This window comes from Dipodomys ordii, unplaced genomic scaffold (assembly GCF_000151885.1).
Source record: "Dipodomys ordii isolate 6190 unplaced genomic scaffold, Dord_2.0 Scaffold43, whole genome shotgun sequence".
Taxonomy (NCBI): Eukaryota; Metazoa; Chordata; class Mammalia; order Rodentia; family Heteromyidae; genus Dipodomys; species Dipodomys ordii.
Window position 1 is genome coordinate 10,791,223 of NW_012267259.1, and position 7,610 is coordinate 10,798,832.

Consider the following 7,610-nt stretch of genomic DNA (forward strand, 5'->3'; position numbering starts at 1 on the left):
AGGGAGGGAGGGAGGGAAGGAGAAAAAAATTATTATAACTACACACATACTAAGCTTTGGAGATTTTTGTCAGAATTGTGCCTTGCATGCAAAGGCCCTCAATCTTTGACTAATTTACCCAATATGTGGTTTACTCATTGAGACTCCGTGTTCCAAGCTATTTTTCCCATCGCTCATTTAGCATGGTTCAGTAATGTACTACTCACCTACCACAACAGCCAGCGTCGTGCAATGAATGGGCAAATCCCCCACATTTTGGGGACTTCCCCTGAGCTCACCAGTCCCTTTCCATCTCCTCTATTCACCTGTAAGGAAGTAATTTGCCAATCTACCTCAGAGAGACAACTGCAAAGCATGATCACACCCAAGACTGGTTTCAAGACAGCTTTTCAGATCCATTCACAACCCTCTGAGAAAGTTTGTGCAGCTGTGTATTCCCCACCAATGTCTCCAAGCAGAGAAAACGATGTCCTGCTTTCTAATAGCACTGAGTGGCAAAAATGAGTACCATAGGAATGAGTATTCCAAAATCAAGAGGTGAGGTAACACAGATGTGTGCCGGAAAAACATTTAGGCCCAAGGTGGTAAGGTGGTCAGTTGGCTTCCTGACATTCAGTCATGTCAAACACAGTCAACACAGGACATTCTATTCGATTGCGGGGTGGCCTAGGGCAGGAACAGCCCTAACATTACCTGCTAGATATCACCGAGGGATCTTTTCTCCCTCTTCCCTCTCTTCCCTCTCTTTCCTTCTCCCCCTTTTCCCCTCCCCTTCTCCTCCCCTCCTTTTCCCTTCCCTTCCCTTCCCTCCTACACAGGCAAACAGAAGTTGAAAAACACATCACTAGAACTAACTTTGTTAGAATGACCCCCTCCCCCAGTGAGGATTCCACCTTCCAAGCATGTTGGTATGCACACAGCAGCCTGGTCATTCAAATTGGATTCAGCATTTAATCATTATTAATGCAAATATATGAAACTCGTACAAATAAGCTTCTCTCTAACTTCCTTGAAGAGTACAGGCTGAAAGCATTTATAATTTCTTCATCACCATACGTCAAAATCACCACCGGTAATTTACTGAGCAGTTCATATACCTAGATAGGGTGACAAATATCTTGAACAGGGTCCAACACAAGTGGGGAGCCAGGATGAGCCATGGCTGGGAGGATCCTAGGCATGTAGACTCTAGGATGTGGCTTGGTGACAGAAGCAAGCCCAGGGCATCTCCTCAATGTACCTTCGCTTATGTAAACTGGCTTGAGTGAGGCTCGGTTCTTTGCAATTAAGCAGACTCTTTAATACAAGCCCTTCCATGCAAGTGCTCCTCCTAGAATGAATGGACGTGAATGAACATAAAAAATGGGTTGATGAATGAGTCAGTCAACACATGAAATGAGATGAGGCTAAGCACTGAATCGAACTTTTTTTAAGGCAGTTCTGGTCACACCATGCTTGAAGGGTGCAAAAGCACTTTGCATCAACTATGGATTAACCACTCTGGTGAATTTGGAGTTTCAAAGTTGGAATAAAGGCCAAAGTTGTCTAGAAGTTATTAGGAAGTTTAGAGTCAAGTTTCAAAGAACTCTAAAGGAAAGGCAACAATGTGTACTTCCCCTCCTTAGGGGGAAGAAAAGGAAGGCAGTGAAGTTGATCAGGATACTTTGTTTACAAGTGTGGAAAAGTCAAGGAAACCCCCTTGTATAACTTGTGATAATAAAAAAAAATGAAGGAGGAGGAGGAGAAAAAGGAGAATCAAGAGACAGGGAGGAAAAGGGAGGAGGAAGAAAAAGAAAAAAAAAAGCAGACACCAAAAGTTATCAGGGAAAAAAATGACCATTAAAAAACAGCGTCCTGGGCTGGTGCTGGCAACCCATGCCTGTTAATCCTAGCTACTCAGGAGGTGGTGAGCTGAGGTTCAAAGCCAGCCTGGGCAAGAACGACTCTTATCTCCAATCAACCAGCAAAAAGCCAGATGTGGAGCTATGGAAGAGTGCTAGTCTTGAGTGGAAAAGCCTAAGGACAGCTACTAGGCCCTGAATTCATGCCTCAAGTCCAAAAACCCACAAAAACTAAAATACAATAAACAGACTCCCGGTCTTAAGAGTGCCTGTGAGGAACAAGGCAGAGACCAGGTGCACACTCTCATAGCCCAGGGAAAAAACAGGGCCACAGCCAGACATGGCATGGATAAACCTAAGGGAGATGTAGAGACTATTACAAAGAGGGCCAGTTAATCTATTAATAAGCAGAATAGCAGCATTAATAATAAAGCTCCCTATGCCCATGTGTCTGTCAAAGCTTTAATGAAAATCTCATCAGTCCTTGTCGAAGCCAACCTGAGTGAGACTGGCAGCCAGTGTGCCTACCTACATTTAGACATGGAAAGGAGCATGGATGGCGGCACCTCTCCATCTGATCAGCCCCTTCCCTGCTGTGTGGAGTTGAGCTGCCGCAGGGGTCCAGGTGACTGACTGACAGCATCCAGGGGGCTTGCTCGGACTTATTGATACAGGAATCAACACATCAAGTGGTTCACTGATTCAACTCCTCTACTCTCAGGAGCTGGCAAAGGACCCCTCCAACTGGGCTAAGCCTCTGTAGCTCATTGTGGTCTACTACATAGGGCCTCAAGAACCAAAAGAAAATAGGAGTTCCACAGATTCTGCTAGAGACTTCTCTTTAAGTCCTATGTTGGCCGTTGAAGTCAACTAGAAACAGAAAAAGTCGGAAGCACATATCTCAACTAGGATTTCCATCCTAGAGGCAGATGCAGGGCCTACCTTGTACAGAAAGGAACAGGAAGCCCAGAAGCTTCCTCCTTTCCTGTGGTGGAGACCTCTACAGGTGGTACCAGGCCTTACTCATTTCCCCCGCCCCCCCCCCAAACGGCTGTCTTCAAAACAGCACTCAAGAGGGCAGGACTCAAAGGCCACACACAACATAGAAATGTATTTTGAGGTGGGGGCCAGTGGCTCCTGACTGTAATTCTAACTATTCGGGAAGCTGAGATCTGAAGATCACAGTTTGAAGGCAGCTGGGCCAGAAAAACTTACAGGACACTTACTTCCCATTAACCAGCAAAACAGCTGGAAGTGGAGCTGTGGCTCAAATAAATGGTGGCATGTTAGCCTTGAGCCAAAAAAGTTAAGGTCCAAGGCCTGGACCCTGAATTCAAGACCTAGTACAACACCATAGTACAACACTTGGTTCTCGGATAGTCTGTGGCTATGGCTGGTCCTCTCAGCTGCTCATCTTCCAGCTCAGAACCCCCTTGGGTGAACTTTGTCACTGAGATGAAGCTGGCCCAGGGGGGAGCTCTCCATCCTTAAGCTAATCATACCAGTGTCCTCTCAGTCACTGTGACTCGGAGGGTAACTTGGCCACTTTACTGTGTCACCTATTCAGAGAATGTTCTTTAAAAACAACTTCTCCAAGGTGACTGAGCCAGAAGCAATACCATTTTGTGAAATTCCATTCTTAAATTCCATTCCACTCTAACTCTTAAAAATTCTAATGTATGTATGCAATTCTCCCAGTGTGGCAGTGTGGATGAGGATATGTGAGTGGCTAGTTCTTCCCAAAGCCGTATCTCTCTGCAAACTGCCAACTGCTTGATCTGTACCCCTGGTAAGGCCTATTCCACAGCCTCCAGGCCTATTCCACAGCAGAGAAGGCTTTCAAACTCACCACCCTCATACCAACATAAATGTGCAAGAATTCTGCGTGCTTGATGATCCACGTGGCGTGAAAAAGCCTTTTGGCCATAAAGCTCACACCTGTCATCCTAACCACTGAAGAGGCTGAGATCTGAGGATCACAGTTCAAAGCAAATCCATGAGACACAGCTCCAATTAACCACCAAAAAGCTGGAAGTAGAGCTGTAGCTCAAATGGAAGAGGATCAGTGTCCAGGCACTGAGTTCAAGCCCCAGTACTGGAACAACAACAACAAAATCCAAGTTACGAAGTGACCAAATCACTTTGGCCAACCCTAAAGCCTATTATTCCTCCCTCCACCAGGGCTACCTGTTGCATTTGCTGCCTGAAGGTCCAGGCCCATCTGATATTCTTTTTAGACCTGGGCTGTTCCAAGCAAGCTCAGTAAGTCTCCGAAAAACAGCAGATGGCAAGAGAGAGTAAGTATGAGACACCTCTGTATTATATAACACAACCTCCTAAGCACAGGGCTGGGAAACAGCTACTGGCCCCTCATTCCTAAGCCAGTATTCCAAACAGACCAAAACAAAGATGACTATTACAACTGTATTTGATAACCAGTATAAGATCTTGTTCAATCAATGCTTTGGGACACAAAATACCTCGAAGCACCCAGTCAGACCCTGTGGGACACAAGGTAGAAACTCTCTTTTCTGGATCAGATCAGTGTGGAAAGTACCGGAGACACTCACCCATACCCAGTTCACCTGTGTCTACTCTGAAATACTAAACACCTGAGTGTTTGTTGCTGGAGTAGTACCCTGCTCTTCTAGGTGGGGGGCACCAGCTGCTAGAGTGACAGCTTGTAATGTTTCCTTTCCAGTTCTGCAATGATCTATGACCAAGCTCAGAGCGGGGTCCACTGGCAAGAGATGCTAGACATCCAGCCTCAAACAAAAACAACCTGAATTTAGCACTGATATTCGGAGATCATTATTACCACAGCATAATCTAACCCCTGCCACAGACACAGCATTGCTTAAAAAGAGAGAACTGCAAAAAGTCTCTCCACCCCTAATCTGTTTTCTGAAGGAGGTAATACCAAAAAGTAGAATTTGTCTCAAAATTGAAAGATAACAGGGACTAAACACCTTGAGTTGAGAAGGAGAAGGTAGGAGCAGGACAGACTGGAAGAAGTGAACGCCAAATGACCTCCCAACCATGGTAGGATCACCCTGATCCTGTAAGATTCCACTGAAGAGTTCAAGGACTATGAAGAAAAAGCTATCACAGGCTGACCCCAGACCCAGCCACTCAGATAGCCAGAGCTCCCCCTGAAAAGGGGCATTCAAGCAGAGGATGGATCAATACACCTGCCTCCTCAGAAGCGCTAAGGAACCAGTGACAATCAGGCCCCCATTTCTCCATCTTCTTGTAAGCTTCCTGAAGGTGATTCACTTTGTGTCTAGCCTTCACCCACGCCCCTTGACATTCTCACAGACGTGTCTCTATCTGCTGCCCATAAACACCTATTGAGAAAGGTGCTAGAAGCAAAGCTTGACTCCGCCAAACTACAGCTAAACACATTGCTGGAGGTAGGGAGCCTCCTTCCCAATAAAAAAGAAATTAGACATCAATACAGTGCTTTATTTATCTCTGTACATAACTTAAAATCACAGTGAAAACTAGCCCAGTACAGTAGCTAGCTTTGTTCTAGGGCATGCATTTGCATGTGCAAGCTGTAGTTGTCCCGTGTGGAATTTTGTAAGTGAAGAATTTATTTGTTCTGTTTTTTTTTAAACCACACCCTTGTTTCTGGTGCATTTTTACATTGTCTATTATCCCATCAGGTGGGTCTGCCTCCTACAGCAACACAACAGTACACACCCTGGATTACTGCTGACATAAAATCACTTGTCAAAATACCTTTCTCCCGGCACCAGATTACTAATTCCATCTTTGCAAAGTAATGGCCTTTGTTTCATCTGGGACTAGATAACTGCTTCCCCTAGAGATAGAATGCTTTTAGTAAAATAAATAAATAAATGCAGGTATCATTTGCTCTTTTTAAAGTCCCCTTCCATAACAAGGCTACCTTACAGGTGAATGACACACATTAAACTTTATTTTTCAAGGGATTTTGGGTGGGGGGGAGAGAGGAGACAGAGGGTTAAAGAACATCTGCCAAGCCCTGAGTCAGCAGCAGAGTACAGCTTTAGTAGCCTTTGGCCCTCAGCAATCTGTCTCCCAGGAGGAGAATCCAAGAGCCCATTTCCTCAACAATTGAGACCTCAGTCTATTTGGGTGGGATGCTCTGGGCTTGGCTCTCTAGGACAGAAGTCCAAGGCCAAGGTGAAGTCTGAAGGTTAAGTCTGCCAAACTTCAAAAATCAAGATCACCCTTGGGCGGGTTAGGTGGATAAACAAACACAACCATCCTTGGAAAGAAAAAGAACTGGCCAGAGGTTTTTTTGGAGGGGAAAAAACAATGCAAAATGAGAGTCTAATGGTTCACGACCACATCCAAGATAACTAAAGGCCCCAGTTTCTCTGTTCTCTTTCTGGTCCCCCAACAACCTTTCCAGACACCACAAAGGCACTGAGCTACCAGCCCCACTCTCCTGACGCTGAAACACTGTAGCAGAGAAAGGATAAGGGACAGAGACGACCACTTCATAAGGTCACAGCATTTGGCCAAAGCTCTCACTGAGCGTCGTCAGATTTATGATCGAGCCTTACAAGGCGACCTTTTCAACCACTAAGGAATACCCCAACTACAGACTGAAGCCAAAATATATTCCTGTAGGTTAGAACGCTGCCTTCCATCCAACCCACCCCCCCCCCGGTCCAAAACACCTGCCTACAGACTGGTTAGGTCAAAATACCCATCAGCCAGGTGGAATTCATACAACCTCCGAGGTACCCGGGCCCCCAACGACCTCTCCAATGGGAAGAAAAGAAGCCATTCGTCATTTCTCTCTCGGGATCAAGAGTTTCAGCAGTCCCGGCTCCTTCGGATACTTGGGAAGGAAGGCTCCCAAGATGCAGCCCCGCGCCAGCCCTGTGGGCCCGGGGGACCCAGAGACACCCCAGCAGCTACCCAGATGGTCCAGCGTTACCTGAATCTGTCACGAGTCCCTTCTCACCCCCTTCTGCGTGATGACATCAGGTGGAAGCGGTCCGCGTCCGGGAGGCACAATTCAGTCCGAGCTTTGTTCAGCCTGCGGCGGAACGCACGCAGTCGGGTTAGACGCGCGCGCAGCGCCCAAAGGAACCCAAGAACCCCGCGGGGCGCGCCGGCGAGGCCGGAGAGGGTGCCCCGAGATGGGGGGGGGGCGGGGAGCAACCGGGACGAGCGGGGACGGCGGGACGAGGAGGGGGCGTAACGCCGCAAATCCTCGGCCTGGGATGTGGACCCCCCCCCCTGATCCCTCCCCTCCGCAGTCTCCCCCTCTCCCCGCCCCCAAGTTGCCCGGCGGCGGCGGCGACGGCGGGCGACCGACCGTCATCCCTCGGAAAGCTAGGAACCCGGGAGGGAGAAGACCATCTTGGGGCAGCGACGCGACACTGGGTGAACCCGGTCTTCAGGGAATGCGGGGCGCCACCCGCCCAGACACACGCGCCCCGGCGCCGCAGCCACCCGCACCTTCTTCGCGATCGCCCCCGTCGGCCCCCTCACCAAGTCGCGGTCTCCGTCTCCACTCTTCCCCTCCCCCAAACGGCGCGGCGCCGCTGGACTTGGGGACCCCCTCCACCACACCCCTACTCCAGAAGGGATCGGGGCGCGCCGCCGCCGCACCGGCAGCACCCCACGAATCCAGGCTGCTTTGTCCTGCCTCTGCCCTTCCACAGCCAGCGCCCCCCTCCCCCGGCGCGCGCGTCCGCACCAAAGACCCCCCCCCAACCTGGCCCGCCGCTGCGCCCTCTTTTCGCAGGGAGGGGACACCCCCCC

The 7,610-nt window shown here is 48.8% G+C and overlaps 1 protein-coding gene across 1 annotated transcript in view; it reads right to left on the reverse strand.

The window, feature by feature from the left end:
* Positions 1-6,875, reverse strand: part of Rnf152 (ring finger protein 152) — a 63,292-nt gene extending 56,417 nt beyond the window's left edge. Inside the window, exon 1 of the mRNA XM_013018994.1 lies at positions 6,778-6,875. The gene's annotated coding sequence lies outside the window, so the exon portion shown is untranslated. The remainder of the gene's footprint in view (positions 1-6,777) is intronic.
* Positions 6,876-7,610: the final 735 nt, after the last annotated feature.